Raw genomic sequence first — 22,804 nt, forward strand, 5'->3', positions numbered from 1 at the left:
GGTAAGCTCTAAATCTTATCTAATTTTTAGAAAATACTTTAAAAATACTTGGCTAATCTAATATTTTGTCTAACCTATATGAGTTTTCCTTCCTGCTTTTCCTCACCCCATACCCAATATTCAGTTAGGACTTCCAGAATGGAAAAGTGTCTCTGCCTGTCCTTGCTCTGAAATCAGAGCATTCCAAAATGAGCCTCGGTTTGTCTTTTCCTTGCAAAAGAATGTACTGTTGATTAAAACAAGAGAAAACCACACCAGTGCATACAGTCTGATCTTAACCACCCAGAAAGCAGCCTGGCATCCTCTGTCAAGCCTCTTAGAGACAGGCAGGCCTGGAGCAGCCCACACAGCTTCTGCCCGCATAGCCTACCAGCTCGCAATATTTTGGTGATTACGGACTGGCCTAAGCCATTACTGCTGTCCAATACATTGTCTAAAATATGGTCATGAACACTTAAAACCTTGTCAAGGAAGTCTTGATGCTTCATAGGCATTATCTTAATACTCTGCAAATTTCTTCAAAAGTAAAGAGAATTATTACATGACAGCAAGTTAGTTATAACCAGGCACTAAATTTTTTGCTTTCCCATCTCATTAAACTACACATAATCTAGATTCAGTTTAATACAACTGCTATACCAGAGCAGGAACTCCTGCAGCACAGGCTCTGGGTTTCAATTCCTTTTCTTCCCCTTCAGCACTGCATTAGCATTCTGTTTCTTCCTTAAGAATGATTTGATTTAGTCTTACTGACAAACCACTGAAGGACCTACTATAAGTTGCAAAGGGAGAGTTGCAACTTCCAAATCTTCTATGAACCATCAGTGTTCAAAGCATCCCAGCCAGGCATGGTGGCTCATACCTGTAATCCTAGTGCTTTGGAAGGCCAAGGCAGTAGGATCACTTGAGCCCAGGAGTTCAAGACCAGCTTGGGCAACACAGACCCTGTCTCTACAAAAGAATAAACAAACAAACAAACAAACAAATAAATAAATAAATAAAAATTAGCCAGGAGTGGTGCCATGCACCTGTAGTCCCAAGTACTTGGGAGGCTGAGGAGGGAGGATCACTTGAGCCCAGGAGAGGAGGCTGTAGTAAGCTATGATCACACCATTGCACTCCAACCTAGGTGACAGAGCGAGACCCTGCATCTTTAAAAAAAAAAAAAAATCAAAAAAAATTTTCCTTTCTCATCTGTTTTCCAGAGAAGGTTTGGCATCTATGTGGTAATGTCAATGAATGAGGAGACCTGCTCCCTAGCTGTTAGGGACCTAATATGACCACAAGCTAAAAAGCTCACTGAATTTTAGTGCAGGAAGGGCTTTATAGACTACTTATTTAGGAGATGGCAAATAGATTTCACTCGTCATGCCAACCTCTATTGCTTGGTAATGGCTTCCTGAAATCATGTGTTGAGCAGCATTCCAGGCCTGGACTGGAGTTTAGAGGGCAAAGTGTTATGGATTTACAATGACTGCCACAAGCTCTTGAGGGAGGTGGGGCTCAGGAGGGAACAGTGGCACAGAGCCGTATATTTGCCACCCCTGAGCTGACTCTACTATAGACAACTAAGTGACTTGTCGTCTACTGTTTTTCCCACTAAACGTTTTTAAAAAGTAGTGATCATATCAATAATAAAAAACTATTTCAAAATATTTGCAATAACATATCTTTAAATAAAATACATTTCCCTGAAAATGTATTTCCCTCATTATCTCTAATAGAGATATTATATTATTAGAATTATTATCTCTAATAATAATGAGGTCCTCCTTGGCATGTCCCATAGAGAGCCAAAGGTGGAATTTGTAGGCGTTTCTTCAATTGCATCCTGACAACTACCATCTTCTAGAACGCCATGAGTAAGATGGTTAAAAAAGAGCTAGGAAGTTTTCCAGGAGTTATATGGCTTCTGTGATGGGACAGGACAGGTAAGGGGGAAGAAAAGGAAACAGAGGTTTAGGAATCAAGCAAATACCTATAGGCTTATACCTATAATCCCAGCACTTTATGAGGCCAAGGCAGGAGAATCACTTGAGCCTAGGAGTTCAAGACCAACCTGGGCACCAACATAGCAAGACTCTACAAAAAATTAGCTGGGCATGGTGCTATGTGACTGTAATCCTACCTAATAACAAGGCTGAAGCAAGAGGATCACTTGAGCCCAGGTGCTCAAGGTCACAGTGAGCTATGATTACACCACTGTACTACAGCCTGGGCAACAGAGTAAGACTCTGTCAAAAGAAGAAATGAAAGAAACGAAACAAAACAAAAAGAGGGAGGGAAGGAGGAGGAAAGGAGGAAAGAATCAAGTAAATATCAGTGCAGTGATCCCAATGACAAAGGAAACTATTAAGCAGGAAAGTCAATGTGATGTTTTGATAGGAAAAATGGAGAACCAATTTCTTGAACTTGACTAATGTATTAGCCCATTCTCACGCTGCTATAAAGAAATACTGGACACTGGGTAATTTACAAAGCAAAGAGGTTTAATTGGCCACGGTTCTGCAGGCTGTACAGGAAGCATGATGCTGGCATCTGCCCAGCTTCTGGGGAGGCCTCAGGAAGGTTACAATCATGGCAGAAGGCAAAGGGGGAGCAAGTACTTCACAATGCTGGAACAGGAGTAAGAGAGGGAGTGGGGAGGTGCCACATACTTTTAGACAACCAGATCTCATGAGAACCATCAGGATGACAGCTTCAATGGGGATGATGTGAAGCTATGAGAAACTGCCCCCCATGATCTAGTCAACAGGCCCCCACCTCCAACACTGGGGATTACAACTGAACATGAGATTTGGGTGGAGACACAGATCTAAACCATATCAACTAGCAAAGCTATCTTGATAATTAATCAATACTATTTATTTACTTGCTGTCTGCTCTGTTCTTAATGCTGTTATGGACCAAGTGGACACATCTGAGGCAAAAAAAAAAAAAAAAAAAAAAAACAGATCCATTTGTAGCCAGCTTATCCAATCTCTCCCTCTACCCTAAGGCAATCCTGGACACCCAGGCCAGGTCAGATCTCTGGAAAGGCAGAATCAGCCTCCCAGCACCTACTCAGTGTTGGCAGCCAACTGGCACCCAGGTGAGGAGAACATTTCTGGCAGTAAAAGCAGTACACAGCAGGCAAGAAACCCTAAGAAAAAGCAAGGAAGAGGAGAGAGGCATGTGATTCCGGAGACAAATAAACACAATTAGCTGTGCTAGAAACAAACTGAAAAGACTCAGTGGGACGGCTGATTCCTTCCGCCAAGAGAAAACCAAAGGAGAATTCATTTAAAAGAAACCTTTTAGTTCCCTTGGCAGCTATGGCCCAATGACAGTCATATTTTCTATTAAGTCCTTTTCATTGTGGATTTCTCCAAGATTTAAAACACTATCACAAGAAGGGTTTCACTGCTTTATCAGTTTTGCTACCCTAATAGAATCCATTAATATTTCAGGCTGGTCCTTTCTTTCTTTCTTCCAGACAGGCTGGTCCTTTCTTTCTTTCAGAATAGCTTTTCACAGCTATTCTGTCCCTGTGTACCTAAATGAACCCAATTTGCAGCAATGGGAAAATGGTTGAATTCATAGAAATCAACAGTCATGTCTGCGGGAGTTTGTTAATCCCAGGATCCAATTCTGTAATGTAAGGATTAGCTACAACAGTGGGGTCTGGTAGTAACCATGTAGCACGGTGGTAAACAAGACGGGCTTTGGAGTTAGGCAACTTGGATTTGAATCCTGACTCTGTCAGTTACAAGTTGGGTGACCAGGGGCAAGTAATTTAAACTCCTTGTGTCTCAGAGCCTTTATCTGTCAAATAGGGATATAGTGATATCTAACAGTGTTATTGTGAAGTTTAAAGAATTATAATAAAAGGGTCCTTATCTTTTGGAAACACATTTTAGAATGTTCACAAATAATATGATGTCTGGGATTTGCTTCAAAATAATCTGAAGATATATATATATGGAGTTGGCCATGAGTTAATAATTAATGAAATTGGTTGGTGGGCACATGGGGATTTATTATACCATATTGTCTACCTCTGCCTGTTTGAAATTTCAATAACAGAAAGTTTAAGAGAGAGAGAGAAAGAAAGAGAGAAATACATGTAAAACTCTTAGCACACATGTGCTCATTAAATGTAATCTGTTGTAGATCACAGGTTTTGAGGGCATTGTTTCCGGGTCACAGAGGTGCCAAGAGAGCAGCCTGCCTCTCTAGAAACATGGGTGGGTTCTGGGGCCAACATGAGGGAGTTAAACACATGGAAAACTTCACTGTCACTCTAGATCATCCACTACTGCCCAACCTTTTCACTATCAGTAACAATAAGTTGATTATTATTGGTTCTCTATGCTTTGGAAGTTTACTAAATCTCACATCCTTCCAATATTCATTACCTAGATCTTTTACAGATAAACAGAATCACAGAGTTCCGAGTCAGCTTTAGTTGAGCTGATGGTGGCTCCAAACTGAGCTACTGTCATTCCCAGCCAAAAGCTAAGCACTTCCAAGTTTTTTTGTTTGTTTGTTTGTTTTTTGTTTTTTGTTTTTTTGAGACAGAATCTCGCTCTTTTGCCCAGGCTGGAGTGCAGTGGCGCTATCTCTGCTCACTGCAAGCTCCGCCTCCCGGGTTCACGCCATTTTCCTGCCTCAGCCTCCCCAGTAGCTGGGACTACAGGCGCCCGCCACTGCGCCCGGCTAATTTTTTGTATTTTTTTAGTAGAGACGGGGTTTCACCGTGTTAGCCAGGATGGTCTCGATCTCCTGACCTCGTGATCCGCCCGCCTCGGCCTCCCAAAGTGCTGGGATTACAGGCGTGAGCCACCGCGCCCGGCTAGCACTTCCAAGTTTTAATGGCTCGTGCAGCTGCTTGACAGACATGTATGTGGTTTCACAGGCATACAAAATAGTGAAAAAATGTTCAATGCACTCCATGCCTCCAATGGGTTCTGAGAACCACTTACATCAATTCAGAGCCAGCCCCAGAAATTCCCAGCTTCTAGGATTTCTTAGATAGAGTGCTGAGCTGGACAGACAGGGAACTCTACCCTGGAGTAATGCCAAGCTAGATATGCACTCCAAGGAATCCCTTAATTAAAACAGCATTTCCAAACTCAATTCCATGCCCCCACACAAACAAGGAATCTGCCATCTTTGCTCTGACACTAACTTTAAGAGCCTTGCACTAGCCACTTCATCTCTGTTTCCTCATTTGTACTGGGATATCTCCCTTCTAAGGTTGTTGCAGGGACCAAAGGTAATGCAAGTAAAGTACATTGCACAATGCCTGGCACACAGTGATTGCTCAATACATGGTAGCTATTTTATGTCTTTGTATGTTTTTACATATGCATGGATATATTATTACCTCGTTTGGAATCTGGTCAATTTTTTTTTTTTTTTTTTTTTTTTGAGACGGAGTCTCGCTCTGTCACCCAGGCTGGAGTGCAGTGGCGCAATCTCGGCTCACTGCAAGCTCCGCCTCCCGGGTTCACGCCATTCTCCTGCCTCAGCCTCTCCGAGCAGCTGGGACTACAGGTGCCCGCCACCACGCCCGGCTAATTTTTTGTATTTTTAGTAGAGACGGGGTTTCACCGTGGTCTCGATCTCCTGACCTCGTGATCCGCCCGCCTCGGCCTCCCAAAGTGCTGGGATTACAAGCGTGAGCCACCGCGCCCGGCCGGGAATCTGGTCAATATTTAGACCCAATGGTTCTCCAAGCCATGAGATGTATCACAGCCACATAATTATAAAGAGTTTAATATTTTCTTTCTTTTTCATGTGACAAAATTTTGGTGCAGCTGTGTTCAATCTTCTTTTCCACAGAGATGGATGTATGGATCACTGTGTTACTGTCAACAGTACCTATGTGTCCTCTCCTATGCAATTCATGCTTCTTCTGTAAATGTCTTGTGACAATATATTTTAAACTTAAAAACATTTTATAGAAAGTAAAAAGGAGAAAAAATGTGCTCCAATTCAAGTCTAGCAAGACCATTGTTATTACCATTATGAAATACTTGGCCGGGCGCGGTGGCTCACGCTTGTAATCCCAGCACTTTGGGAGGCCGAGGCGGGCGGATCACGAGGTCAGGAGATCGAGACCACGGTGAAACCCCGTCTCTACTAAAAATACAAAAAAATTAGCCGGGCGTGTTGGCGGGCGCCTGTAGTCCCAGCTACTCGGAGAGGCTGAGGCAGGAGAATGGCGTGAACCCGGGAGGCGGAGCTTGCAGTGAGCCGAGATTGCGCCACTGCACTCCAGCTTGGGCGACAGAGAGAGCCTCCGTCTCAAAAAAAAAAAAAAAAAAAAAAAAAGAAATACTTGCTGAATGTCCACTGTATATATATTGTTGAGAGGGTCAATGGACAAGATGAGCATATAATAAAGCTGGAACTCCATTAGCAAAGACTTCAGTGGTCTTTGGCTTCTCTAGGGAAGCTAAGAGCGAGCTAATCTAAAATTTTACCCTTACCTTACCCTTACCTAAAACTGGCACTCTCTTTCCCCTTATCCTGATTTATTTTTCTTCATAGCATTTTTCACTACCTAAAATCATACATTTCCTGATTTACTTGTTTATTGTCTGTCTCCCCCAAGAGAATATATGTTCCATGAAGGCAGGGACCTTGTTCATCTCTGTATCTCCTGTACCTAGAACTCTGCCAACCAAGCATATAGTAAAGTAGACTCTTGAAAAATATTTTTCAATGAATGATTTAATTTTTTTCCTTTCTGCAAACACCCAATTGCAAAAGAGAATCTAGATCTGAGGTCCTGCTCTATGTATTCCTTATGTAGCTGACCACTGCAATCCAATGCAGAAGATAGGGAGTAAACACACACACACACACACACACACACACACATACATGTGAAGTGGTGCCAAGTGATATGAAGAAAAATGAAGCCAAATAAAGTGATTTCCTCAGGGCCTTACATACCATATACTATTCTGATTTTTGCCTCTGTGCCATTGCAGAAGCTATGTCTCCCATCATAAATGTCCCCCTCTTTGGATATTATTCTTCTTTCAAGATCTCACTCAGGTTGTTTCTCCTGAATTACACTCAAGCTATAAGAGCTCCCACTGACTTTACCCTGTCTCACACTGAGGGGTACTGCACCTACTACCAGTGTCGCAGAGTCCTACACACAATTACAAACATTCTAAAGTTTTCTCCTTCATGGAAAAAAAAAGCAGACACTCCAAATGTATTAGGCTCCTTAAGCAGGAAAAGATGTGCTTTACACTTCTCTTACATCTCTCAAGGAATCTAGCAGTGTTGGGTACTTATTAAGTGGCCAAAAATATCCCTATAAATGAACTGACAAATTTCCTATTTGAACCCCACCTCTGCCGCTCTGGCCTTATTTCATTTATGCCCCAACAACATCTATTGCCTTTTTCTCCCTCTCCCTCCCAAGTGTCCAAGTTAGACTGATTCTTGAGAGCTACAAAAATCTAAGATATTTACATCCCAGATGAGACAAGGACATTGTCTGAGACCCTCAGATCAGCAGCTTCTCAGAAGGTGGCAATAGTTCCAGAGATATAAGTCATAAACAAGTCATTATTTAGTATGTTTTAAAGAGGGGAAAAAAAAAAGCCATGCAATCCAAGAAATACCTTTAGCACTTCATGAATTAACATGAACCTCTTCATCAAACCAAGATTTGAGGAATCAGTTTCTACTTTCTTGAAATGCCACCTAGTTTCAATGACATTCTTGAACCTATCTGGGTAACATTTTAGTACTGCAGGCAATTGAATATTAGCCCGTGAAACTAATTCCACTTTCTAAAGTGCTCAGGGTCTCTGACAACTCAAGGGAATAATAGTAATGCCTTTATCTTGCTTAAGTGCAGGAATCAAAAAGCTAAGATGGGATTTCTGGAATGAATTCACCATGGAAAATATAAATTTTCTAATTTGTGAGCCATTAAACTCGATCACTGACTATATACTATCTGCTCTTCCATATTTTATACAGATTTACCCAACTCTCTTTATAGTTTTCACCAACAAAAAGTCATTTCTCTCAAAATTATGATCCATAGACATTATTCAGCAGAGTATGTATATTTTATTTCCATCTTTGCCTGGTTTGGTAGCTCACCTCCAGTTTCCTGACTACGGATTTATTTTGAACCTTTTGGTATTCTCTTGGAGTCAAAAGAGCAGGTGTTAAGGACAGGGCAAATACAGAGTTTCACAATATTGTTGGAAAGTACCCAATTCTCTATTCTTTGAGAAGAGATTTTTTTCTTCTTCTTTGCTCCTTTTAATCTTGGACCTGAAAAGGATAAATGTGATCACCTCTACTGTTAGCTGTGTCTCAAAATCAACAAAAAGCTCTTAAATCAATAACCCTAGCTCTGGTCTTTCTCAAATTCTTACAGCCCTAGGAACTGAGGTTTGATTAAAGTCAGGAACCAGGTCACCCTGGAAAGAGAGGTGAACCAGCCTTGGGTCTTCCCTAGGTGTACTTGTCTTGAAATTTTGAAGTCACCTATTACCTCCATTGTATATTAACATTCATCACAATTATTATTTGCTCATTCAACAAATATTGCTCTGACATGGTACTGAATATTCTTCACATAGGAAAATATGAGCAGTTTATTTGTCACCTAGATGGTTTGGAAGCCTATACCCTCCAAGACATTGAGAAAAGAAAAATCTTTCTCTCAGGAGAGAGAATGAGGGCCAAGCAATGGGAGAAGCCCCTTAAAAAACCACCAGATCTGGAGAGAACTCACTCACTATCAGGAGAACAGCATGGGGAAAACCGCCCCCATGATTCAATTATTTCCACCTGGTCCCGCCCTTGACACGTGGGGAGAGATTTGGGTGGGGGACACAGAGCTAAACCATATCACTCTTCATCTGTTAAAAAAAAAATCAGTATATTTGCTCTTTATGCCTCATGGGATGGTAGCAAAAGTCATATTTGAGAAGATATATAAAACCACTTTGAAAACTGTCCAGCAGATGTATACACAGAAATATGGAATGAGGTAAATTTATCAGTATTAATTAAACACCTTTAAGGTTCTAAAACAATGTTTTTCAAACTTTGACCACAACCAATTAGAAGCCAGCATACACCCAAGACTAAACAAAAGTTTATCAACACTTACGTTACTTAGATATTTTTAATTCCCTTTTCTTTTTTTTTTTTTTAAATGCAAGTCATGCATTTCACAAGGCAGTGGTCCTTGACCCTCAACTCACACCCAAGAATTAAAAAAATTTGATACCCAGGCGCTACTCACCTTCACTGACAAACAATGGTCTGGGGTGGGGCTAGGGCATCAGTATTCTTAGACAGCCCCAGGTGATTCTATCCTATAGCCAGGACTGAGAACCACAGTACCAATGGTTTCTAGATCACAGCTAAGAAAACACTGTTACTTATTTACATCCTTATCTGCTAAACCTTCTCTGTGCCCAGAATTTGCTCCACTTGCCCCTGTTTGCTGAAGGTCTGCTTGTTACTGAGTTGATTACTCACTCATGTGGCTCGTGTGTGTGTGTGTGTGTGTGTGTGCATGTCCCAAGTAGTTGGGACTACAGGCACGTGCCACCACACCTGGCTAATTTTTGTATTTTTTGTAGAGATGGGGTCTTGCCATGTTGCCCAGGCTGCTCTTGAACTCCTGGGGCTCAAGCGATCTTCCCGTCTCAGCTTCCCAAAGTGCTGGGATTACAGGCATGAACCACCATACCCGGCTAAAGAAAAGCAAAGGGAAGGGAAATGGCCAGACCTCCTCACCTGCTCACATAGCAAAGGAAACTCTCTGGTCATGTCTAGACAAGGGTCTGAGAAGAGCCTTCAGAAGCCTGGGAGATAAGTTCAATCAGAAGGAACTTCCTGGCCTGGCTATCTCCCCCTTCCAAGTGTAGCCCACATGGAACAGAAAGTTCCTCCATCCTCATCTTTCCTCTACACAAGTCTGGAGGACTGTCCTGTTTGCTTGGTTGATCTGCAGAGTACACTTAGCTGTCTGGCAGAACCTAGGCCAAAATGCAGAAGGTACCAGGTACGCCGGAGGCCCTACATCTGTGCCCCTGCCCTATCCTTGGGCACACAAATGAAAACAAGAAACCTGAATTCTTTCTGTACATAATAGGTTAAGAAACAAAAGCTGTGTCTGTTTAAAGCACAGTCTTTGGATTTTGACCTAGATCTACCAGTCATGATACTAAGAGCTGACACTTATTGCGATCCTTCTGTGTGCTAAGCATTTCATACACACTCTAATTCACATCTCTTCAGATATGCATTCTATGGATACTCAGATTAAGTAACACACCCAGGGTGGCACAGTTAAGAAATGGTGGTGTCGGCCGGGCGCGGTGGCTCACGCTTGTAATCCCAGCACTTTGGGAGGCGAGGCAGGCGGATCATGAGGTCAGGAGATCGAGACCACGGTGAAACCCTGTCTCTACTAAAAATACAAAAAATTAGCCGGGCGTGGTGGCGGGCGCCTGTAGTCCCAGCTACTCGGAGAGGCTGAGGCAGGAGAATGGCGTGAACCCGGGAGGCGGAGCTTGCAGTGAGCTGAGATTGCGCCACTGCACTCCAGCCTGGGCGACAGAGCAAGACTCCATCTCAAAAAAAAAAAAAAAAAAAAAAAAAAAAAAAAAGAAATGGTGGTGTCAGGGTGCTAATGCAGGTTTATTTTTACTCCAAATCCCATGCTCTAGCCAAGGGCTTCTCAGCACTACTGATGTTTTGAACCAGATAATTATTTTTTGTGCGGGGCTGTCCTGTACATTATAGGATGGTTAGCAGCATCTCTGGACTCCACTCATTAGATGCCAGTAACATCCCTCCCCCTCCAGGTATGACAATCAAAAATGTCTCCAGACATCACCAAATTTCATCCTCTGGGGGAAAGAGGGGCAAATTCACCACCCCCTTCTCCCCTTTAAGAATCACAGCTCCAGGCCAGGCACAGTGGCTCACGCCTGTAATCCCAGCACTTTGGGAGGCCAAGACGGGCAGATCACAAGGTCAGGAGTTCTAGACCAGCCTGACCAACATGGTGGTCAAAAATTACAAAACTACAAAAATACAAAAATTAGTTGGGTGTGGTGGCGCGTGCCTGCAATCCCAGCTACTCAGGAGGCTGAGGCAGGAGAATTGCTTGAACCCAGGAGATGGAAGTTGCAGTGAGCCGAGATCGTGCCATTGCACTCCAACCTGGGTGACAGCGAGACTTCAACTCAAAAAAAGAAAAAAAAAAAAAAGAATCACAGCTCCAGTCTAAGCCACAATGTATATTGTTTCCTGGTCCTTTACAAGTACATAAACCGCTACTCAGAAGACAGAGCAAGAACCAAACACGACATTCCAGGAAAGTTTGGTATAGCAATAATACCACCCTATCCTGCAGATACACTTTGTAATTCACTAATTATAGCTATTTTCTCCTTTTATGGCCTCTGAGTGCATATTGGGATCTAATTTTGAAAGAGTTAATCCACCTCAAAAATATGAACACTATTGAGAGATCCACCTATTTACCCTTCTTTGAGAAATTGAAGGAAAAGATCATGTAGTAAAATCCATATTGATTCTTAGCTCCAAAGGCCATTAGGAGAAGAAACTTTTGTTCAGGCATCATTGTAAGAGAGCACATGATGTGAATGAACTTCTGAAGGGCAAAGCCTGTCTCAAGCCTCTCCATCTCCAGCACTTGCTTGCCTAGAACAGAGAATTCTCACTAAATGGTCAACATTTCATGAAACATTAACTATTTCATAGCAGCCCCTAATCATCTGATTAAAATTAAGATGAAACTTTCCCATCTTTCTAATATATGTACATATATATATTAAATAAAATTTACAAACTTGAAAAAAAACTAGTATTGGCATTTACAGAAGAGCTGAGATTTCAGTGCCAGGCTATTCTTCCCTATTGTTTAAAAAACACAGCAGAGCAAAACTCACATTTGGAATGAAGGGAATGTTTACCAGAATCGTCTCTTTCAATACGTGCCAAGAGAACTGTAGCTGTTTCGTTAGAATAATATTTTCATTGGATGAAGGGAAAAAAATTAGAGGAGAGGCTTTTAAACTTTTTTCTTTCAGATTTGCCTTACCACACCAAACTGTTATACCTGATATACAATCATAACAGGAATGCTCATTTAAAAAAAAAATCTGAATTCAAAAGAAAGTAACTGGGAGCACTGACTCCACTTACTTGGAGTCTGTATTTCCTCGTTTCTGAATAAATAAAAAGTAACTAATTGTGGTTGCTTTTCAGGTTACCCTTTAAAAACTCTTAAAAGACCAGGAGGGCAAAAACCAAAATGTTCTATTTGTAGTTAGTTGCAAAACCTAACTGAAGGGAATATCATTACCTGGGAAATGATAAATTTCCACATGGCTTCAAAGGAATTTTAACATAAGACTATCAATAAATAATATTCCTAACAAGAACAGCTAGACTCTTTTGAGCACTCATGATGCGTCGGGCACCAAACTCAAGTGTTCTACATGCATCAATGTTACTTCATCTTCATCACAGCCCCATGAGGTACATACTCATTAATATCTTCATTTTAAGAAAACTGAGGCCAAAAGAGATGAAACAACTTGCCCCAAACCACAGCTAGATCAAGATTCAAGCTGTGGCTGTATGAAGCTTTATGCTACACAACCTGAAAAAAAAAATGTGGATTTTAAAAAGGGATGTTCAGTTCATTTTTTACTGTGTGCCATGAAATCCCAAAGTTGAAATGAATTTTCAGAAATCATTCTCTTCCCTTTACTTCTGTAGATCCTTTCACATCAAAAATCAAATGCCAGGCATTACCTACAGCTGGGGCAAATGGCTTTCTGGGTACCTTTTTTTTCTGGTGAGACAACAAGTCTTTTGTATTTTTGTTTTGCTTTCTGTAAAAATCCACAGTGTCAGAGACTGCCTAGTAACAAGTATCAGGAGGGGCAAAGAAAGGCTTACTTTTTCTAGCCCAATATGCCATAAGCTTTAACAATAAAGTGACAGGACCAATTACTTTACATACATACCAGAGCATAAACACCAAAATGAAGGTTGTGCTTCAAAGTAGTTAAGTTTTTGAGGAGTTAAATGTTGTACTCAAAATTTTCACTGTGGAGATGATGGGAGCCCCTAACCCCAGTGTTCTTCAGGGACCAACTGTAATTCCTTCCAATCCTAAATACGTACTCCATGCCATTACTAAATGCCCCTTTTAGAACTGCTGGTCCTTCAAGAGAATTTTCATTACTTTAATGAGCATACTTCTTATTGACAACCTCGATTCCCCACCTCGGAAGCCCAGGTTGGCCCCGCACAGTGCCTGGCTGTTTCCCAGCTGAGGAAGGTTTGCCATCACTGAGGCAATCAGGAAATGTGTTGCAAACTCGGAAGGCAACTCCAAAGCAGGAGCTCCAAAATTATTCTCAGTAGTGACAGCATCACTAGAATTGGTACACAGCTTGCCAAGAGCAGGCTTTTGAAGGGGAGAAATACTGATTTGAATGTATAAATACTGGCATATTTATTTTAACATTTGGATAAAGAATTGGAAGCATCAGCAAGTGTTACGTCCAAGTGAATAAGTACACTGCTGCAGGAATGATAGTGCAGATTTTGATGCAAGGTCCTGACCACTCAATAAGGTATACACACACCCTTAATGGAAACATGCTTGTCCTGAAATGATTCTTGTAAAATGAATAAATCGCTTTCTATCCTGTTACCTTGCACAATTATTAAAGATTTCCTTTTCATGAATTGAAAAACAGACCCAACAAAAGCTAGTTGCCAAAATAATCCTTGTTTATCCAATGAAGCTCAAATCTCAGTGTGTGTGAGAAGATGGACCTATATGCACCAGAAGGAAATCTGGTGCACACACACAGCCGCAAAAAAAAATAAATAAATAAATACCTTTCAATGGATATATCCACTTAATAAGATTCCTCTACTCTGGGTCTTCCAGAATTGGTTGTTACGCCAAATAACGGAAATAATTACCATACATAATTAACAATACAAGATGGGTTAATGTAAGATAGTCAACATTTAACTAACAATTGAAGGACATGCACCCAAGGACAAACAACAGAAATAAAAAACAAAAACGAAAACAAAAGCCATGCCTTGGTCCTTTGTTTTTAGATACACACTTGGATGCTCATCCACTGAGGTCCTAAGCAGTCTGGCTCCCTTCCAGTTGACCTGGTCAAGGGTGCAGCAGCTCAGGGCTGGGTACACGCTGTGGATGATCTTAACAGGGCAGTCAAGGGCAGTCTACCTGCCATGCAGGCAACTCCTATTAACTTCAGTAACAGGAGTCTTCACTAACAAGCAAATACTCCCAAATTGTACAATACTCTCATGTTTAACTCGACTGGAATGCAGTGCGTTTGTGGACATTGTTTGGTGTGTGTATGGGTTGTGGATTTTCCTCGTTTTTACCCAGAAACAGCTTCTCAGAGTACTGGAACAAGTAGTACACGTGGGTCTAAAAATCACACATACCGTGTATTATATGAGTTATCCCTAAGGCGCACACACACAGGTAGGTATTACCTGTACATTTGAAGTCTCACTCCATAACTATTCTTTTTAGCCCAGGCTCTTCTCATCGGGTTCCTGGACAAAATCATTTCTAACCCAGCTAAGAAATATGGAATGCAACTTAGGTCAAGACAATGAGCCTGCCAAGGCCCCTGGACTTCCCGCTAGTCTGCCAGTGCCTGGAGCACCCACAGCTGCACAGGAAGCTGCGGTGCCCGGCTACGTCCAGGTCCCCGCACCGGATCGGCGAGGTGCAGCAGCCCCCCAAACCCAGGCCCCGAATATTCCCCAAGCGCGCTGAGTGCGAGGTCCCCACCCGCCCCCGTCTGGGGATGCCCGGTCTTGCTCCCTAGACTAGATTCCCTCTCGAATTGTCTACGACCCTGTTCCACCGAGGGCGCTGCGTTCCCATAGCCTAGACAGACGTTCCCAGCGTTCCAGCCCCACCAGCCCCCTCCGACACCCCACTGCGGCGTTCCCATCCAGCCAAGCCCCAGCATCCGCCCATTAGCCAGCTGCCGGCGGTTCTCATCACAACTCCGCTCCTCGCGCCCACCCTCTCAGAGAAGCCCCCTCCATCTTTCCCGGGCGAAAGCACATGCCTAGACCCACCCTACTCTTTCCCGGGCTCCCCTACCTCGGGCTGCCCTTCCTCGGGCTCTCCCTACCGCCCCGGGCTTCCTCTCCTCCGCACTCCCCTCCCAGGTTCCGTTCCCCTCCGCCCTGCGGAGGGCGCCCCAAAAATGAGGACAGGGCGCCCCTCGTTCTGCCCTGTCGGACTCCCCCACGTCGCGGTCCTGAATCTCCCGCCCTCCGGGCTCAGCCTTCCCAACATCGCGGTCCCCACACCCCCGCCAGCTCTCCGGGCTCGGGATCCATGACTCCCCAGCATCGTAGTCCTGGCCACCCCACTACAGCCGTTCAGAGCTCCAGGGCTCCCCAGCATCCTAACCCGTCGTCCCCCCTTCCGGGCTTGGTGTCGGAGACTCAACATCGGGGCCCTGAACTCCGGCCCCTGGCCTCAGGTTCCCAACGCTGCGACTCTGGACCTCCCCTCCGAGCTCGGGGTGCGAGGACTCCCCAACGCCGCGATCCTGACGTCCCCGCCTCCCGAGCTCGGGCCCCGGGGCTCCCCGACCTCGCGGTCCCGATACCCAACTCGACCCGCTCCGCGCCTCCCGCGGCGGGACTCACCGGCAGGGGCGGCGGCCGAGCCCGTGCGCGCAGCCCAGCCCGGCCCAGCCCGCGCTCCCGCCTCGGTGTCCCGGCCACGAGCTTCCCGCGGGCGGCTGTGACCGCGGCGGGCTCGGCTCGGGGGAGCGGCCGGGAGGAGGAGACCGCCGGGGGCGGGTGACGCCCGGCTCCGCCCCTTCCCGACCCGGGGGCGGGATGCGCAGACCCGCGCGCTGCGCTGCAGCCCGCGCCGCTGCCGCTGCCGCCGCTGCGAGGAAGTTGACTGACGCCGCTTCCTTCCACCCAGGACGCAGACCCTCGCAGTCCCTGGTAGCTGCAAAAAAACCGGAGAGTTTAAGACAGAGACGCCTTAACCGCCCTTGTATTCTTTCCAAGAATTCACCTCCCAGGGGGCCATTTCCAAAGTCCCTCGGGAAGGGCGGAAAACAATAACAAACTTCATCTGCGCTGTCAAGACTGATTTAAATCCTGGCCTTCTCTCTCTCACCACTCTCGGATGAACGTTCAGGGTCATGCCCATGATATAAATAATGTGATGACATACCACGGAGGCCGTTGCAGACACTTCCACACCCCTAAGATACACCCGCCCAAGACTCGCGCCTCTCCCATGACTACATCACACAGACACATCTGACACTGCCCTGCAGAGGATCCCACTTCTACCCTGTGTCCTCAATCCACAGCCCTCGTGGGTCCCAGCAATAGCGACCCACACATACAATCTATTGGAGGCAGGGTGCGGGGGTGGGTTCCACCTCCCGACTTGCTCCTCACCCACAATGTTCTCTGTATTTTACCATGAGAAAAAGACAGTTAAGAAGTTGGATGATCAATTAACAAATCAAGTTGGCTTTGCTTTTAAAAAGCCTTCTTCATTATCTGGAGAAAAGAGAAGGCCTGGGAAGATGGCCTGCTTACTGTAAGATTTTCTCAGACAGGCCTAATTCTGGTCTGCTTACTGTAAGATTTTCTTAGGCCTAATTCTGGTCTGCTGGTTCCCAAAACTTCTCTTATACCACCGTGTTTCAGTGACATGTCGCACAACATCTCACATTTGTACAATGTTTCTATTTTTCAAAACATTTTAGCCGAGTGTGATAGTTCACACCTGTAATCCCAGAACTTTGGGAAGTCAAAGTGGGCAGATTGCTTAAGCCCAGGAGTTCTAGACCAGCCTGGGCAACAAGGTGAGACCCTGTCTCTGCAAAAAATACAAAAATTAGATGGGCGTGGTGGCACATGCCTGTAGTCCTAGCTACTTATTCTCAGGCAAACATCATGAAGCAAAGAAAGTAATCTTAGCAGGATTATTTCAGTTCCATAAATGAAGACATTTAAACTCTGAGCAGTTACATGGCAGGTTTGAAGCTGAGTCAGAGCCAGGAAAGAGCCCAGGGGCCTGCCTTTAGAGCCACTGCTCTCCCCAGGGAATCACAGTCCAGCACTTACTTATAGGTGGATACTAGTGGAAATGTCACAGGAGGTCTTTGGCAGCTTTGCTCCCTCCATCTCTTCTTCACCCCAAAGATGTCAGGGAACTCTCCCTTGTCCTCAAAAACCTGGGCTCTCCCTTATCCTCAAAAACCTATGATAGGCCAGAGGTCACAACTGTCCAAGAGGGCTTATTGAGAGGGAGTGAAAACTCTTTCCACTTTGGGCCACTCTAGAAACAAAATTACAGGTTAGCACATCTAAAAGGCTATCCACAGCCTTCATCCAACTAACGTGAGCTGTCAGCTGGGAGCTGATGAGCCTCTGAAATGCATTGCTGATTATTTTTGCAGTGTTTTTCTCCCTAAGAGTTACTCCATGTGGAATGTGAAGAAGTCTTAAAAGGAGACTAACAAGTCTTCTAATTCTTTCTGAATGGTAAATGTTCCTTTCTTCTTGCCCTTTATCCAAAAGGCAGATGTGAACGTGCATGTAAAGTGTAATGGGTGTCAGGCATTGTTATCTATGCATGAGGCAGTTCTGTTTGCAAGTGACGCTGTCCAGAGCCACTAGATAAGAATGGTGGTTCTCATCCTTCATGCCTTTTAAAACTACCTTGGTCTCATGCTGGCTTCTTTTATTTTCTTCTGTGAGGTAATGGCCTACTTCCGTTTGGGCAGTAAAAGTGATGTTTTGGTAACACTGAAAAAATCCTACGGTGACCTGGCTATTTTTGAATTATAATAAAAGCCTATTGGGTCCTTCATAAAAGACAGTTAGGATGGCCTTTGGTATATGGAAATTCACAGCCAACTTTCCTCTATGTAATAATCCCATCTGGCAACAAAATTTTGACCTGAGATTTTTCCAAAACCTGGAAACAGCCAAGATCTTGGATATTGCAGTGTTTCCTCAATAAGGAGAATGCTAAACTGCTAATCCAATCGACACGTATCAGACCTAGTTCCCTTTCAGATTGCCCTTGAAAGCCACAGACACAGGCAATATGCAAAATGATGAAAAAATAGATAAGATTAAAGAGCTATTTTTGTCTGAATCTCTAATAAAATAATTTGATCTATTTTACATTGGATACATACCACACTGACACTGTTTTTATAAACCCTCCACTTTGTGTTTACATAGTATCACTTTTCCAAGAAGCTCAAAGTATGTTTGATGACATCATATTACTCAACTTCATACACTTATATGAAGTAGGAAAGGGGTAAAAACTGGTAGTCTTATTGTAACATGGAGAAATGGAAGTGTGAAATAGTTAAAACCACTTGCCTGGAACATTCTGGTATACATACTGGTTTATACTAAAAGTAGACCTATTTGTGAAAACTGCTACAGTGAAGAGTTATTTAAAAGCTCTACTATTTTTGTTTTCTTTTTACATCTTATGAAAGGACTGAGGACTATTAATTTCTTCACTATCTTGGCAGAGAAAAGGAGAGGCACTTTGCATAGTGGTTAAAAGTGTGGCCTTGGGAGTAAGAGCCTTCAGTAGGTAACTTAACTTTCCTTCTTCCTTCTTTTTTTTTTTTTTTTTGAGACAGTCTCACTCTGTCGCCCAGGCTGGAGTGCAGTGGCATGATCTCGGCTCACTGCAACCTTGGCCTCTCAGGTTTAAGTGATTCTCGTGCCTCAGCCTCTCGAGTATCTGGAATTACAGGCACACACCACCATGCCCGTCTAATTTTTTGTATTTTTAGTAGAGATGTGGCATGAGGCACCATGCCTGGCCAGTAACTTAACTTTTCTATACTTCAGAATCCTTATCTCTAAAACAAAGATAATAATTGTACCCACATATCATATAATGAAGGCCTGATTAAATGGGTGAAAAGACAATGACTTCATTTAAGTGGGTTTTTTTTTGAGACGGAGTTTCACTCTTGTTGCCCGGGTTGGAGTGTGATGGCACAATCTCGGCTCACTACAACCTCCACCTCCCAGGTTCAAGCAATTCTCCTGCCTCGGCCTCCTGAGTAGCTGGGATTACAGGCGCCCACCACCACACCCTGCTATTTTTTTTGTATTTTTAGTAGAGATGGGGTTTCGCCATGTTGGCCAGGCTGGTCTCGAACTCCTGGCCTCAGGTGACCTGCCCTTTTCAGCCTCCCAAAGTGCTGGGATTACAGGCGTGAGCCACCGCGCCCAGCTTAGGTGTTGTTTATGGGATCTTTGTTTCAATACTTTCTTTTTTTTTTTTTTTTTTTTTTTTTTTTGAGACGGAGTCTCGCTCTGTCGCCTAGGCCCAGGCTGGAGTGCAGTGGCGCAATCTCGGGCTCACTGCAAGCTCCGCCTCCCGGGTTCACCCCATTCTCCTGCCTCAGCCTCTCCAAGTAGCTGGGACTACAGGCGCCCGCCACCACGCCCGGCGAATTTTTTTTGTATTTTTAGTAGAGACGGGGTTTCACCGTGGTCTCGATCTCCTGACCTCGTGATCCGCCCGCCTCGGCCTCCCAAAGTGCTGGGATTACAAGCGTGAGCCACCGCGCCCGGCCTGTTTCAATACTTTCTACTTGCAGAAAAGATATACTATCCCAGTGGACTACATAGAAAGAATATGGGGAAACTTGAATGTCTGTATTTTTTTACTGTAAAGTCAAATCCATCATTCCTTGACATTCCATGATCAGACATACTTAGGTTTTCTATTTAGATCCCCTGCCAAATGGCCAACTGGGAAAAGTAACCATGATACTAATTTCACATACAGGATGCTAAAGAACTGTGGTTGAGTCAGATTAAAAATAAAAATCATGATTTTCTTGTACCGTCTGTCTATTTTATCCATTTAATGGTGGAATGGTAGGGGCTCACTGAAGCTAATTTGATTTTCATTAGGAATTGCTCACGTCATTTTTTCCTTTTTGTTTACTTATAATAATAACAATTCAGGGAGCAAATAAATTAACCCATGTAGACAAAAAAGAGAAGACGTAGAAATTGCCCCTGGGCCCTCAGTAAGCCCTGGGCACATGTGAGGTTTTGAGGCCTTATATCTGATCTCTCATTCTCTAATGTAACTCATTCCTAGTTGAAGAGTTTCAGATGGCAAACTATAAGAATAAATGATAAAAGGACTGAGCATTATTTTAAAAGTCTTATCTAATTTATTTATTTTAAAATTTTTAATCGATACTAATAATTGTACGTATTTATGAGGTACATGTAAATTTTGACATATGCATACAATATGTAATGATCAAACCAGGGTATTTAGGGTACCCATCACCTCAAACATCTATCTTTTTAAAAACATTTTTAAATTAACTTTTTTATTTCAATTTACTTTTTATTTTTATTTTTTTGAGACAGGGTCTCACTCTGTCGCCCAGGCTGGAGTGCAGTGGTATGATCATAGCTCACTGCAGCCTCAACCTTCTGGGCTCAGGTGATCCCCCCATCTCAGCCTCTCAAGTAGCCGGGACTACAGGTGCACACCACCATGCCTGACTAATTTTTTGTATTTTTTTGTAGATACTGGGTTTCACGATGTTGCCCAGGCTGGTCTCAAACTCCCAGGCTCAAGCGATCCTCCTGCTGTGGCCTCCCACAATGCTGGGATTATAGACGTGAGCCACCATTATCACTTATTGGTGTTGGCAACACTTCAAATATTCTCTTCCAGCTGTTTTGAAATATATAATATATTGTTGTTAATTATAGTCACCCTACTGTACTATTGAACACTGGAACTCACTCCTTCTACCTAACTGTATGTTTGTACTTATTAACCAACCTCTCTTCACTACCCGCCCCCGCTGCTTTCCAGCCCCTGGTAACCATCATTCCACTCCGTACCTCCATGAAATCAACTTTTTAGATTCCCACACATGAATGAGATCATATGGTATTTGTCTCTTTGTGCCTGGTTTATTTTACTTAACATAATGACCTCCAGTTCCATCCCTATTGATGCAAAGGATTTCATTTTTTTATGGCTGAATAGTATTAATAAAATAATATGAATTCATAAAGTCCAACAACATTTGATGTGTGTAAGTGTTTGTTTTAACACCTGTTCCTAAACAAAACCCAGATTTAGGAAATACAGTGTGTAATTGGATCATGGTAATTTAACAGCAAATAAAAGTATAGATATCAAAACACAAGGCCTTTCCTTATTCTCTAGCAGAAATTTGCAACTAAAAAGCCTTAGGGTAAATGGGCTTGGTTTCCCTCCTCTTTAAAGGGTCTGACAATTTTGTTTCTTCTATCCACTTTGCTCCTGATTCTCAGTCATTTTAACCTGGGGGAGAGAGGGAGGTGGGCAATTCCTGAGCACTGGGAAAATCAGAAAGATTGAACTTCAGACTGATACCAAAAGTTTCAAGAAGTTAACATTTTTTTCTTCTCTTTTTTTTTTTTTTTTTTTTGAGACAAGCTCTCACTCTGTCACCAGGCTGATGTGCAGTGGTGCGATCTCAGCTCACTACAACCTCCACCTCCTAGGCTAAAGCAATTCTCCTGCTTCGGCCTCCCAAGCAGCTGGGATTACAGATGCCCATCACCACACCCAGCTAATTTTTGTATTTTTAGTAGAGACGGGGTTTCACCATGTTGGCCAGGCTGGTCTTGAACTCCTGACCTCAAGTGATCCACCCACCTCAGCCTCTCATAGTGCTGGGATTACAGGTGTGAGCCACTGTGCCCAACCAGAAGTAAACATTTTTTACTCTGCCCAACTTCAATTCAATCTGGACTGTGTTCTAAAAGAAGATTTTGGAGAGAAATTTCTCAGGCTTAGGACTAGAAAAGGAAAGCCATGTGAACTCACCCAGGATGAAAAACCGAGGCTTGAACCTCTGGACTTTGCCACACCCCAGCTGGTATACTGATAGCAGCCTGGAAGTGGACAACTCCCTATAGCTCATTTCAGTCTCTCACCTATTACCTTTTTTTTTTTTTTTTTTTGAGACGGAGTCTCGCTCTTTCACCCAGGCTGGAGTGCAGTGGCGCAATCGCAGCTCACTGCAGGCTCCGCACCCCGGGGTTCACGCCATTCTCCTGCCTCAGCCTCCCGCATAGCTGGGACTACAGGCGCCCGCCACCTCGCCAGGCTAATTTTTTTGTATTTTTAGTAGAGACGGGGTTTCACCGTGTTAGCCAGGATGGTCTCGATCTCCTGACCTTGTGATCCGCCCGCCTCGGCCTCCCAAAGTGCTGGGATTACAGGCGTGAGCCACTGCGCCCAGCCTCTCACCTATTATCTAAGTTAGGCTAATGAGCAAAGGCACAGACCCTCCCCTGTTGGACAGCTGGGGGTCAAAATCCCAGGAAGTGACAGAGTGTCCCTGTCCATAGCTCTTTAGTTGAAGCCTTTCTCAGGGATACTTATCTCAGCTCTCTCTTTCTTTAAATAGGATGGGACGGTGAAAATGGACAAGATGAGTAGCAACTGCATTATTTATGCTTGACTCTGCCTTGGTTTCAGGGTTTTAACGATCTAAAAAGAAAAAAAAATCAGTGCAACAATTGGCCAGTTTAATTCAGCTTGTGTTTACTGAGTCTGTTTTCACTACAGAGGAGTAAGTCAGGGGGCCAGAACTGGCTGTCCATGTGTCTGTCCATCTGCAAGGCCCCTCAG

At 43.7% G+C, this 22,804-nt stretch overlaps 1 protein-coding gene across 2 annotated transcripts in view; it reads right to left on the reverse strand.

Moving 5' to 3' along the window:
- The window catches only part of PAQR8 (progestin and adipoQ receptor family member 8), a 47,838-nt gene extending 31,917 nt beyond the window's left edge, over positions 1-15,921 (reverse strand). The window contains exon 1 of one of the 2 annotated variants that reach the window (XM_030804277.1): positions 15,766-15,921. The gene's annotated coding sequence lies outside the window, so the exon portion shown is untranslated. The remainder of the gene's footprint in view (positions 1-15,765) is intronic. The other variant, XM_030804276.1, reaches the window with a different exon arrangement.
- Between the last annotated feature and the right edge of the window lie 6,883 nt (positions 15,922-22,804).

Source organism: Nomascus leucogenys, chromosome 22a (genome assembly GCF_006542625.1).
Source record: "Nomascus leucogenys isolate Asia chromosome 22a, Asia_NLE_v1, whole genome shotgun sequence".
NCBI classification, from domain to species: Eukaryota; Metazoa; Chordata; class Mammalia; order Primates; family Hylobatidae; genus Nomascus; species Nomascus leucogenys.